At 36.0% G+C, this 14559-nt stretch overlaps 1 long non-coding RNA gene across 1 annotated transcript; it reads left to right on the top strand.

The window, feature by feature from the left end:
* Positions 1-11837: 11837 nt before the first annotated feature.
* On the top strand, positions 11838-13834 carry LOC116408293. Its single transcript, XR_004220851.1, has 3 exons — positions 11838-11951; positions 12143-12175; positions 13799-13834. It is a non-coding gene; the product is annotated as an uncharacterized LOC116408293 (long non-coding RNA).
* Positions 13835-14559: the final 725 nt, after the last annotated feature.

The following is a 14559-nucleotide window of genomic DNA, read 5'->3' as shown; positions in this document are numbered from 1 at the left end:
ATCAGGGCTGAAGCTAATCCATGTGTGGTCCTTGCAAGATAGATCATTTGATTACAAGTGCACAGATCCTTGCCCTGTTTAGATAAAGAAAACAAATACCATATATTTTTTGTGATTAAAACAATAGGCAATAAATGTATGTTCATTGCACATATGCTGTACATGGGGGTATACTGCCCCTTTAACTAAATAAATGACTCCGTGACTCAGCCTTATGTGTGCCTGTTGATCACTTTAAATCTTTGGAATTCTTCCAGTCTCCATGAAACCTGGATTTCAATTGTTACTTAATTTGATTAAAATAGGTGCCTCTGTTGGAACTTCTTCCCAGATGTGCAGGCAGCCTCTGTATATAATGCTCATATTAACAGATGCCTCCTAATTACAGTGCATTCTTTACTTTTAACCATATGTTAGACACTCATGTCATTAGCAATTAATAGATAAGAAAAGGATTTATAAAAACGTATTTTTAAAGTGTGATCCAATAACTGATAGGAGCCTGTCACTATCACTAGTAATAGAGGACCACACACAAATGAAAACCGTTTCCAGCCTATTGAAGGACTGTAATGCCCCGTCCTCAAATGAGTCTCCCCAGGAGCTGGAATCCCCTTTATTTTCTGGTTCCAGCTCATTGACTTGGACTTTCTCTGTGCATGAAGGTGAGTAAACGAGAAAGCATTCATCAGAGCTTGCCCTCCCGGAAACATAAGCAAGCACAATGCGATGCCTCATGAGGAAGAGGAAATGGGAGAATGTCTGCCAGATGCGACTGATAAAGTCCATTTTCTCAGGCAAGATGAAAATATATTAGTCTTTTTAGCAACTGATAGAATAAATGGACATTTGGGGTGTCCATTCCATGTGCACTAGAATACTGATAGTAGTTTCCTTTTCTTCTACTGTAAAGCAAGGAAACATAAAAAAACATGTTGCCAGATTGGCATTTTTACAAGATTATACCACCCCCCCCCCGAAAATTTTTGTGCTCCCAACAGAATGTCAAAATTGTGTTTCCATTATTTATTGAGGACAAAGGTGGCAACTTTAGATATGGTTCATCACCAGATAAGATTTTCAAGCAGGCTTGATTCCTGAATGGACAGATATCCATAGTGAATGGATTGGCTTCCCTCTAGAATCACCATAGACATTTTTATGCAGAGCATATGTGGTAGTCTGCCATCTGGCCTTGCCTTTAAACATTATATGGTGGTGCATTGGTTAGCGTTTGTGTCTCACAGCACTGCTATTCTGATTTGGATTCCAAGCAGGGCAAGTAAGTTGCCTCAAAAGTAAAACTAACTTTAGTGTGTCAAACTGACAGGGAGGCTAGTGTATAAAGACGCATAGGGAAAAGGACTGATGACAATCCACAATCTCTATGGATATGTCAATTCTATATATATATATATATATAAATACTGTATATACATTTTTATGTAGCACTGTACAGTTTCAATACACAACAATACAGACAATATATAAAACATAAATAAAGGCAAAGTATGTAAAGTAGCATGCCTTGTCAGTTTTAAGACCATCAACTTCACTGCTCTGTTTCTATTTTTATTCATGAAGCACAAGTGATGTTTTTCCCGTAGTTGTAGCAACTACACACACACAAACACAGACATTGTTCTCTTGACTACTGATGCCCGCTGCCCCTAGGGCCTTGGTCCTCTGGCTGTTTTCCCAACTTATTAATGTTCTTAAACTAAGCAGGAAGTGCTAAAGGTTGGACTTCTCTGAACCACCTTTCTTTTAACACAACTGTGTAGTAAAAGCTTTGCTTGAGATTGAAGGGACTTGTCTATAGAATACTCTCTTCCTGAAAATAAAGACTAGCTCTTTATTCAAACAATGTAAGCAACATTAACAATAGAACATACTTGTTTTTAAAGTAAGAGCATTGGAAGAATTCTTTAAAGGGAAAGGAAACATCAGCATCCCCAAAGTCCTACTATGTTCCAGTTTTCACAGCATGGATGGGTTCAATACTGGCTTGACTAGGCCTACTCCACCTATGTGTATAGCACTTGCCACTACGTCTGGAAATGGCAATTAAGCAAAGGCATAATACAATGTTTTCAAGGTTTAAATTTCCTTTAAGTTGAAAAGTTATGTTTTAGGTTATCCATTCATATGTGAAATGGATGAATGGGGGGTCGCGGTAAAGAGTGCAAAAAAATCATGCACAAAGCACCATTTTATTTGTACCTATAGGTGTAAAGGCATTGCACTCCCAGAATCGAGTGCAAAAAGTTGCATCTCCCTCAGTATGTGGTACTGCTTACGCCTTGTAGCACTACGTACCAGAGGGGGGCATCCAGAGAATGTACATCAAGCACACCTATTGACACTAGGGGCAAGGGAGCCTTATACTTACTGCCTGCAGGGCTCCCAGTGCTCTGGACCTTGCACCACATTTTTAATTTAGTGCACCCTGCTCATAGTAAATAAGCCTGTGTATGTGTGTGCAAACTGTGTGCAAATTTCTGTGCACTCCACACAGTTCCAAACAGTCCTGTAGCACATAATGGCTTCTTGGCGGCTCCTTTAGCATGTGTATAAAATAAATGACAACTTTAGACCTGCCATTCTCTTGCCTAGAGTGCTCTACATCCATGGAAGGAAGCAGCTGGTCACTTGGGAAGCTAAAAATTGGATCAAAATGCTAGGGATTTATGGCATTTAGTTCACACGGAAATCTAATAAAAGCTTTGCTTCTCCCAACCTATTCCTGGATTCCCAGCACCTTCTTGACTATTGTGTTTAGTATTCCTTTTGTTACACAAACAATAAACCATTTATTTATACAACAAAATCCTGCTGCATTCGGGAGCTGCACTGAGGAGTGTCTTTCAATGTATCTGACAAATTTTGCATATTAAACGAACTTTGAATAAGTTTTCATTCCTATTTTTCACATTCCAAGCTTTTTCTCTGTGCTTCCGCCACGTTTTTTATATTTTTTACAAAAATATGAAAGAGTAAAAGATAGCCCATCAAAAGACAAGAAACAGGCTCTGAAATTCCAAGGCAGTCTTATCCAGACAGGAACAGCAAAAGCAGTGGCATAACTGCCATACAACTGAGCCTGTGCCTGGAGGGCAGGGAGGCCCAGACCATCACAGAGAGGGCTGTTTGGCAGTCCCCCTCCCAAGTGCCTTTCACCACATTAACTTCACTACCTACTGCAAATAAGCGAGCAAGCAGGGCAGGGTGAGGTGGGAGTGCGCCTACCTGGGGTCCATGCTGAGCACCCACAAAGATTACCCCCAATTTACTGGGCTCTTATTCTTTAATTATTATAACACAAGCTCAATACATGGACCCTTTCTAATTTCAATTTTTGTAATACAATTTCAATATTTTTAATTTTAAAATTCACTGACCTTCGCCTTGCACAAACCATAGGTTTAACTGATCACAAAGATACAACATAGTAACACAATAGCAATATAAAAAGTACTTCAGGGCATGCAAGTTAAACAATGGCCAGTATAAATAGACCCTTTGACATTCATACACAACCACAATACAGAAATACCTGAAACACTACATGCAGTACTGAGGTAGGCTGCCATAAACATATTTCATTGTTTGATGTTGGCCAACCAAGTACACCCTATAGTACAAAGTAATAAAAAGCAATAATTTATTACTATAAAGAGAAGTAGTGAGAAAGAACCGTAAAAGAGGAAATGCTAAGGTTATTTTATTGTTAAGTCGTCAGTTGAAAAAGTACCTTCTTAGAAACCAATATCAGTGTAAAGCTAAATGATTTATGATGGCAGGAAAGGAGAATTCCATCACTGAAATCCAATCTTGATAACTAAGCTATCATGGGTGATCTCTGGGCCCCTAGAAAAATGAAGATTGATTGAGTAGGGCAGGGCTGGTAGTCCAACAGTGATACCAAAACATCTGTATTTTTTCCCCTTCATTGACCACCAGTCGCCCCCATTGCTCCCTGGTCAGAATTATAAAGGTTAAGGAGTCACATATGCCTTTTGGTGGACTTTCATTGCATTGTAAACAGTTTTAGACACATAGATAGATCATCTTCTTTGCTCCTCATCAGGTCTAGGGTACCATGAACATGTCACTAGTGCCTTTTCCCATAATCTTTGGACAGTTATCAAGAATGTGTGGAGTGCACCAAGGCTGTGAAGCTTCTCCAACATAGTTCAATATGATATAATGAAGTCCTGTACTTCTGTTTTCTTGTTAGGCCACATCAAACCTTCATACCATTTTACTGACTCCTTTTTGTTGACGAACAGTTATTTTAATGAGCATTATATGTTCTAGAGTTGGAGGTCAGACCCATAGGTCTCATTGCTGTTTGCAGTCTACTCAAATGGTGCTTTATTCCCTCCCAGAGGAGCACAGAGTTCCGCGGCAGAGTGTCATGCTGTTGTTTCTTGTGAAAACAAAGTGCTTGCTAAAAAGCCTTTGATAACGGAACATGGTCCTCTTGAGGGTATTGTGTAAGGAATCTAATAGAGTGTCTGAGATAAATGACCCAATCAGTGTTAATTATGTCATAGTCAAATCATTTTTAGTTTTAAATAGCACCTAATACAACAATTACAAATATTGCTCACCTTTCCTAAATAACTAGCTCATAGCTTCTCTGGCCAAGGTTTAGGTTGGTAAGAATTCCGTTATAAATATACATAGCAACTTAAAGGGGTTATTCAGCTTTAAGTTGATCTTTAGTATGTTATAGAATAACTTATTCTTAGCAACATTTTAATTGGTCTTTATTTTTTTTTATAGTGCCTCTTTCCAGCTCTTAAATGGGACAGCCAGAAAACTATTGGTTTGTTATTGTTATTTTTTGTTACAGGTATAGGATCCATTATCCGGAAACCTGTTATCCAGAAAGTTCCAAATTACGGAAAGGCCATCTCCCATAGACACCATTTTAATTAAACAATTCCAATTTTTAAAAATGATTTCCTTTTTCTCTGTAATAATAAAACAGAACCTTGTACTTGACCTCAACTAAGATATAATGAATCCTTATTAGAGGCAAAACAATCCTATTGGGTTTATTCACTGTTTTAATGAATTTTAGCAGACTTAAGTTAGGGAGATCCAAATTACGGAAAGATCCCTTATCCGAAAACCCCAGGTAGTAAGCATTCTGGATAACAGGTCCCATACCTGTACTTGATCCCAAGATATAATTAATCCTTATTAGTGGAAAAACAATCCTATCGGGTTTATTTAATATTTCAATTATTTTTTTAAAACAATCTCATAAAAGCAAGCATGATTTTCTAAACAGAACAGCTATTGGTTCTATACACCAACATACCATTCAGGGTTAAGGTGAGGGGATTTGCTTTGTTCAGAGAAATAAAGAGCATTTTTTTGTCGACTGATGTTACTTGAAGGATCATCTTTCTTTAAGACAACAAGTACAACATTAAACCACTTCTACTTTTGTTTTTCCTGCAAAGTGTGAGGACGTGCCTTAGATGGCCATAAAGTCCCAATTTCGTGGATATTAGCTTGTTGTCACAGAATCCCCTGAAATGTGCACAGAGGTTAAAGGACAAACAATCCTTCTAGCTTTTCTTTTTCTGATAGCCTTGGAATAGTTTAACTGAAACTGAGAACATCAAAAGAGATTTAAAAAATGTTCTACATGTGTCTCACCTTTAATGTTTAGTACCTTGTGCTGTTGCTCAGCTGTGCACCTCAGTATTATTGTGAGTACATGAATCCGTTCAATCACTGATATCAGATATTAAAGTTGAAAATGTCTATTTTTTAAGCTTTAAAAATCCCTCCATCAAAGCCAGAGGTAAGGGTATGTATTATGCAAAAGTAGCAAAATGAACTGAAATCCTATTACAGGCATGGGACCTGTTATCCAGAATGCTCAGGACCTGAGGTTTTCCAGATAAGGGATGTTTATGTAATTTGGCTCTCCAAACTTTAAATCTACTAAAAAATAATTGAAATATTAAATAAACCCGATAGGATTGTTTTTCCACTAATAAGGATTAATTATATCTTGGGATCAAGTACAGATATGGGACCTGTTATCCAGAATGCTTAGTACCTGGGGTTTTCGGATAAGGGATCTTTCTGTAATTTGAATTTCCATACCTTAAGTTTACTAAAACATAATTTAAACATTGAATAAACCCAATAGGATTGTTTTGCCGCAAATAAGGATTCATTATATCTTAGTTGGGATCAAGTACATGGTACTGTTTTATTGTTACAGAAAAGGGAAATCATAAAAAATTTAAATTATTTGATTAAAATGGAGTCTATGGGAGATGGCCTTCCCGTAATTCAGAACTTTCTGGATAATGGATCCCATACCTGTACAAGGTACTGTTTTATTATTACAGAGTAAAAGGAACTAATTTTCAAAAATTTGAATTATGGTAAAACGGGGTCTTTGGGAGATAACCTTCTTATACCTGTATTTCAATAGCATTTAACATATTAGTTTTAAGCCTCCCATAGAAAATACTGATGCATTGTAGAAGATATTGAAAAGAAACTTTTATAAATAGGGCAAAGTGAGAAAATGGGTAAAATAGTATGTCAAAATTAAACATTTGTGTTGATGATTTTTTTAATAATTCAAGTATTAACCAAGTATTAAACATTGGACCAGTCATCCAACTTTGCTTTATAAACAGGCACCAATATATTTGCAAATTTTCTGGGTACACAAATGAAAAATCTTTAACCAGTGGCATGCAAAGATTTCTGAAACATGTTTCTGAATGTGAAAAAATGTCAGGATACAGCTACTGGTCTAATGTAGGCTTTGAAAGGATTCCCCTTACCATTTGTGCCATATGCCATGAGTGTGTGCCAGGGGAGGGACTGTCTGTTCAGAAGTTATAGGGGATAAGGTTAAAAAGGGGATAAGGTTAAAAGGAAGAAACAAAAGCTTAAAACTGGCAAAAAGATGCAATTAGAAACAGAGACAAGCAATTAATTGTGTCAAAAAGTGAATTCAGTTTTTCAAGGCTGTGCCCCTTAGTCACAAAAAAGACATAAAAAGAGGGCAGATAAGCCTCTACTCAGGGCCGGAACTAGGGGTAGGCAGAAGAGACAGCTGCCTAGGGCGCAACGTTTGGGGGGCACCAGGCAGGAGTCTCTCCTGCCTACCCCTAGTACGCAATCAGTTTTGCGTCGGCTCGGCTCGGCCCACCCCTGCCTCTACTCCTCCATTTTCACCTACAAATATATCTGAAGTTGACAATATATATATAAAAGTCTATTTTTTTTATAGTGCCTCTTTCCAGCTCTTAAATGGGACAGCCAGAAAACTATTGGTTTGTTATTGTTATTTTTTGTTACAGGTATAGGATCCATTATCCGGAAATCCGTTATCCAGAAAGTTCCAAATTACGGAAAGGCCATCTCCCATAGACTTCATTTTAATTAAACAATTCTAATTTTTAAAAATTATTTCCTTTTTCTCTGTAGAAATAAAACAGTACCTTGTACTTGATCCCAACTAAGATATAATTACCCCTTATTGGGGGCAGAACAGCCCTATTGGGTTTATTTAATGGTTAAATGATTCCCTTTTCTCTGTAATAATAAAACAGTACCTTGTACTTGATCCCAACTAAGATATAATGAATCCTTATTAGAGGCAAAACAATCCTATCGGGTTTATTCAATGTTTTAATGAATTATAATGAATGCAATTTGGGTATTGCTATTTGCACACTGCATTTAGATTTGTAAATGACTCCTAATAATAGGAAGTAGAGAAATAGCTGCTGCAGAACAATTCTGGATTGTAGCTTTGCCCAATACAACAGATTTCACCGATACTCATAATACTTAGTAGTATTAGAATAATTTCTAGTAATTTCCAAGGCAGTTCTCAGCTACAGGCACAGCCAGGCAGAATTGGGTGTGAACTTTACAGCTAAAAACATCAAGGCTGCTGGATGTCATTGCTGTCACTGTTTTGGCTAAATCCAGGAAGCACTTCATAATATTGCGTCCATTTCCTGTTGTTTGTTATTTCCTAAACAATTTTAAAGGACGGGAAATACTTGCTTATTTAAATTTAGATTTTAATGGACCCAATTTGTCTTTGCAGTTTAAGATTTCCAGTGTTTGTGGGAGAAGAAAAATCTAATTTGTACATATTTAATCAGCTCATTTTGGTTTCTGCTGATATGAAATTGCGTTCGTCAGGATGAAACATTAGGAAAGGGTTTCGCAAAAGGAGGCTGATGGTTGGTGTAGAGTAGCCATGGGGGCAGCCATTCAAGTTAAAATAGGGCTAAATCGCACAGGTTGCATAGCAGTCAGGTATACTGTGTAAAACACCATTGTATTCTATTGCAAAGCTTATCTGCTATGTAACCTGTGCCATTTATTACAGACTGAATGGCCACCTCCGTGGCTACAGAGCAGCTTATTTATATAAATTATAGTAGTGTTTTACCAGTGCAGGGTAATTATACATTATACTTTAATTACTTTAAAACCAAGGGTGCTGCCATGAGGCTAACTGAGGTGGTAAATAGCCGCTTCTGGTAACTTCAAGAGCCAGAATTCCAATATTTTAATCAGAATTTTGGCTATTCTAGTGCAGAGAGTGCTATTGTGCTCTCTGCACTAGTGAAGCCCCCCCAAAGCAAAAATGGGCTAGGAGGGAGGGGTGGCATCATGTAGGCTGCCTCAGAGCAGCACTAGGGGCCAAAACGCCCGTTTAAACCACGTTTATCTTTTGATGTTACTGGTCCTTTAAAGTACAGTATGCCCCAAGTATTTACTAAAGCAAGACCTAGAAAAAATAAAGGACATATAAGGATATGATTTAATATCATTTTAAAGTTTGTAATGTCTTAAGGGTAATAATAATTCTATTATAATAATAATTCTATCTAATCTCCTTATCACCAAAAACAAGCCCATTGCATGTATTGGGACAAAGAATAAGCCCATAAATCTTTTATTTCTTTTATTGCAGCTACTAATTTTATACTGAGCTCTATAATGAAAGTTTTAAGACCTCTCCATGATCATGTCCATGATCCCCCTAAATAATGTGAAATGTTTTCCTATACATAAACATAATGATTGCAACAAGGCAAATAAATAGTTTTAAATCCCTTTTTGTGTCATAAAGCAGATTCTGCAGTATAATTTGTGTCCCCTGAGCTAAAAGGGACCCCAGTTTTAATAGTGTCAGAATGGCAGCAATTTAAATTTCCCCACTGAAAGTTGATGAGTGACATCTGATCACTCTGTACAAATGTTTGGGCACCCTGGGGAAAAGTTCTGTATTGTGGGTTAAAAGCATAACAAACAATTCCATAGAAATAAATAGAACAGGGGTGAGAATTTATTTTTTAAGTTTGAAACTTTCACAAACATTTGCGGTTGCATTAAAAAAGTTGTGGTTGCATCAAAAAAGTTGCATGCTTGAAAAAGAAAAATGTGTCTCTTCTAGGGCAGACAGCGCAATTGCACTCTCTGTCCTAGCAATGTGCCCCCCCCCTTGGGGACTTCTGTCTCAGGCGGCAGGATCCCTGGGGCCCCCCTTCTTTATAATTCAAAGTGACAATGTCTACTCTAACTGCACAAAAGGAATAAACTGTTACATTTAAACTGACTGTTAATGTGTTACTGAGCAGTGATTGCTGTTACAGACTGGCACAAATGTTATAATACTGGTACCATATGGGCTTAGTGACTGCTAGTTGTGTTGTGAATATGTTAGTATATATATATATATAATTAGAGAGGTTTTGTCTTTGAAGAGGGGGTATTGTATTCAGTTCTACATATAATAATTATGGTATTCCCTATGTTCATATTTTTTTTACATATAATAGTAGGGCATTTTCAATGCTGATTTAATAAACATACTACAGTGGCAACATTTCCTTGTGCTAATGTTAAATAAATACTTGGGTTGCCTGTGTATTGTCATAATGGACACAGCCAAAGTGTTCAGCAGAAGCCCAAATTGGATATTTGGGTGAAAACATTAGCCAAAAGAAAGATTTTAATACTCATACCCTGTAGGCTTATATATGTAATAGTAGGGCATTGCCTATACCAGTTTAATTAACATACTATATAATTGCAACATTTCCTACTGATATTATGCACACAAAATAACTGCACATTCCCTGTGCTATTTTTAGAAATACATGGGTGATGTCACAATGTATCTCGCAGAGCATGTGATCTCATAATGGGCACAGCCAAGTTGTTTAGCAGAAGCTTAGACTGGCTCATTCTTTTTCAGGAAACTGAGGTGAGTGGAGCTCTTGATATTTGGGTAAAAATATTAGTAGAAATAATATTTTTACTGTATTGTATGGGCTTTGATACTGCAAGTGGTGTCACGAATATGTGAGAATGTGAGAAATTACTTCTGGGAATTTTTCCTTGGTCCTACATAATTATGGCATTCCCTACGCTGATATACTTATATCCACTTATATCTTCATTAACCTTGCCCAAGTGCAGCTTGGGAAAAATCACCATATCTCACAAAAACATAGCGCACTCCAGGGACTTTTCAGTAAAAGTTCAATCTCTATTCCATCTATGCCATCTGATCAACGTTTCGGCTCCGTTCTAGAGCCGAAGCGTTGATCAGATGGCATAGACAGAATAAACATTGAACTTTTACAGAAAAGTCCCTGGAGTGCGCTATGTTTTTGTGAGATATATATATACAGCTATGGGATTCATTATCCAGAAACCCGTTATCCAGAAAGCTCTGAATTACGTAAAACACGGGCTTTACGTAATTCAGAGCTTTCTGGATAACGGGTTTCTGCAAAAGTTCAGAGACTCCATTTTAATCAAATAATTCAGAATTTTAAAACTGATTTCCCTTTTCTCTGTAGAAATAAAACTGTACCATGTAATTGATCCCAACTAAGATATAAATGATCCTTATTGGATGCAAAACAATCTTATTGGGTTTAATTAATGTTTTATTGATTTTTTTAGTAGACTTAAGGTATGGAGATCCAAATGACAGAAACATCCCTTTTCCAGAATCCCGAGCATTCTGGATAATGGGTCCTATACCTGTATATATTAATTGATATTTCTTTTTGTCTCTATAGAAAGAACTTTCAGTGACCAAAATGTGGAAGCGAATCTGGCCTTGTTTCTCTTGCTTTCGCTTGCGTAAGCGAAAGGTAAGTATGTCATATTTATATATATATCATATTCGTCTACTGTAATATCGCTTTATCGAGGGAGAGACTTGTTTTATAACCTTACTTGGTGATCTCTAAATATTGATCTGTTTGTGACCTATGAAAGCTGACATTCACCGTACATGATACTGAACATGATGATATGGTAGATTGCTAGCAGCTCAGGCTGTAGCTGTGTATTTCTGTGTATTGTGCTACATACACTGCTGTGTTAGAATGACACAGATACACTTTTTGGTTCATCTTAAGTACTGCAGATTACTGAACCAAATTCAAATCCTTATTTGTATAATTAGATTTCAGAGAAGTCCCAATAATAACCTCACCTGATACAGTTTGAATAAATGCTAAGGTTTCTGCCAAATCTGAATCCAGAGAAAAGTGTTGCGTTTTGGCCAAATCTCTAGAAGTGGCAGTGGAAATCCATGGAGAAAGCATTCACTATAGATGGGAATATGGCCCCAGTACCCCTTTAACTTTAATGCAAATATTCAACAAAGTCATAAGACATGTTTATATTGTAATGTCCATGGAATATAAAATTAAAAATAAAAGTCTGGTGAAAAAAAATTGACTTTTTAAAAGGGATAGCGCTATTTAAATATATAGGTGTTTTTCAACCCAGAACAAGTTTGATTTTATATTACTAAATATATTCTAGTTTGCCTATTTGCTCATTTCTGTTTCTTTTTTATTCTTTAACAGAGACAACCAGATGGACCCACAAAAGAAATCACTTTGGTAAGCAAATAATATAGATATTAACCCCCCCCCACAATTGTTCTATGTACTTGCCTATACATTTAATTGCAGCTTCATCAAAAAGACTTTATGAAACTGTACCATATACATATCCCATATTCTCCCATTATTTCTCTTTTTGCCCAATTGATTGTTTCTTTTAGTGAATAACCTTTTTTATTCTTTACTAGATATTTCCAGATGAATCTTTCAAACAAATTGTGGTAAGAAGAGAAGAACTGAGCAACATAAATATATAAAACACAATTTTCCTAATATGTTATTTAAATGATTTCATTTACTTGCCTATAGATTTAAATGCAACTATGGTGCAACAAAATGTAATGAAAATGCACCATATATATATATCCAATTCCTTGTAACCCATCTCAAAAAACACTGATGGTTTATTTCAATTGGCCACATTCTCCCATTATTTCTCTTTTGAATAATTATCACATCTATTTTGGCTACTTGATTGTTTCATGTAGTGAAAAACTTTTTTCTTCTTTACTAATTATTGTGGTAAGAAGAGAAGAATTGGGAAACATAACATTTTTTTTTTCTTTTCCTTTCTTTCCTCCTTTTAAATTAATACTTCACTGCCTATGGTTTAATAAGGTTTTACTCAATTAGGTGTAATTGAAAAGGATTAGAGTTTTTAGTAGTTTAAATTGTTAATTTAAGCGTTTTTTCGGTCAGGTCATATAGGGTTAATGAAACTAGGTTGGTTAGCATAGATGGGTATAAAAAGAGAGATTAGCCGATAGGGGGGTGTTAGTCCATGAGGAAGCGCAGAGCGCGAAACGCGTCGACTAGAACCTAGAGAGGACCCGTAGTGACTGAATCGGCGCCTATTACCTATTACCGCCGGCGTGAGTACCTCTCTTCATTTGCAGTAAGTTCCCGGCCGGGACATGTGCTTTTTTAATTAAAGTCTTGGGATTTTATATAACTCTCCCTAGGCGAGCTCTCCTATTCCTTGCCCATACAGTACTGTAAGATTTATTGAACATTTAGGTATAGGGCGTATTTTATGCATCAATACAGGTGTACTTCCCCGGTTACCCTGCAAGTTTTATTTGCCTAGGAGTATCCTTAGAGTGGGAAATTGATTTTTCTCTGCTGATAATTGGGGTTTGATAAATGGTTTTTCCTCTTCTTTGTTTTTAACCTAAAATCTCGATACCTTTTGCAATAGATATGTGGGATAAGTAATTTGACCTCAGTGTTTCTCATGTGTATTAATTCTGGTTTTTCTTCTTTCTATATGGGATTTTTAGAATAGGTTTCCTAAGGTGTTTTGCCCTTAGGTTTTTAGTGTGGTCTCCCATACAATCAATAAACTTGTGTTTAGGTATTTTATTCTGCACCTGGAATAGATATTAGTTTAGAGTGTGGGTGAACCAATTTATTGCTCATTTGTGTTATTATTTTTAATTGATATTTTTTTTATATAGTGGGTCTGCATGAATTAGTATTTATCTGTATCATTAATGAATTGTAATTATATCACTATTGAATTGTAATCATGTTGTAATACACAAGTATCTTTTGTAATAAATTTGAATTTATCACACACTCACTGGGTGGTTATTGAGCGGTTATTGAGTGGTTATTCTAACTATTTATGCTATTCAAATCATTATAATCATATTTACCAATCATTATATTTACTTGCCTGCCCCGCATACAAATCTATTTAATTGTAACCCCCCCAATATACTGAGGATTTAGGTCATTCCCAATTTGTACTTTTCTCCTATTATTTCTTCTCTAAATAATAATCAAACCTATTTTGCCAGTTTGATCATTTCTTTCAGTGACAAAAACTTTTTTTATTCTAGAATCAACCAGATGAACCAACACAGGAAATTATTGAGGTAAGCAGAGAAGAACTGAACAGATATTAAAAATGATTTTTTTTCTAGCTATTTATATTATTAAGCTATATAACTTCATCAAAAAATCTTGATAAAACTGCCCTGTATACATATCTAATTTATTGGGACCCCTCCCCGCCAAAATAACAATGAGGATTTAGCCAATGTAGTCGCATTGGACCACATTTTCCAATTATTTCTCTTTTCAATAATAATAATCAGACGTTTCCTTGGAGAGATAACTATATACACTATCCTGAATTTAGCACCATGTCAGAATCATCCCTTACTACCTCCATAGATTACACATTGTATAACTTCATTGACTGTATTGTTAAAACCCTTGACTTTGTTGATGATAAAATCTACTTTTATATCCTGGCAAGGGATAGCACCTTGGCCTGTGCTTATTGTCAGAATAAATCCCTATACTGATACTGCATTTATTTATACACATTAATTATATTTCCTCAAAAGCATTTTTTCCCCAGAATATACATACCATGGTCTGCCTTGTATTGATCTTAAGGATAATAGGCCTTCTCTAAAATAACATCAGTTTTATTGTAACCCCCACCCCCTCAAAATACTGAGGATTTAGCTCATTCAGAAATGGTCACATTCTACTATATTTCTCCTCTAAATAATGATCAGATCTATTTTGCCTATTTCATCAACTCTTTTAGTGATAAAAATGTTTTTTTTTAATTCTAGAAACAACCAGA

The sequence above is a fragment of the Xenopus tropicalis genome, chromosome 1 (genome assembly GCF_000004195.4).
Source record: "Xenopus tropicalis strain Nigerian chromosome 1, UCB_Xtro_10.0, whole genome shotgun sequence".
In the NCBI taxonomy this organism is placed as follows: domain Eukaryota; kingdom Metazoa; phylum Chordata; class Amphibia; order Anura; family Pipidae; genus Xenopus; species Xenopus tropicalis.
Note: the sequence above shows the minus strand (reverse complement) of the source record. Positions and strands in the feature narration are given on the sequence as shown.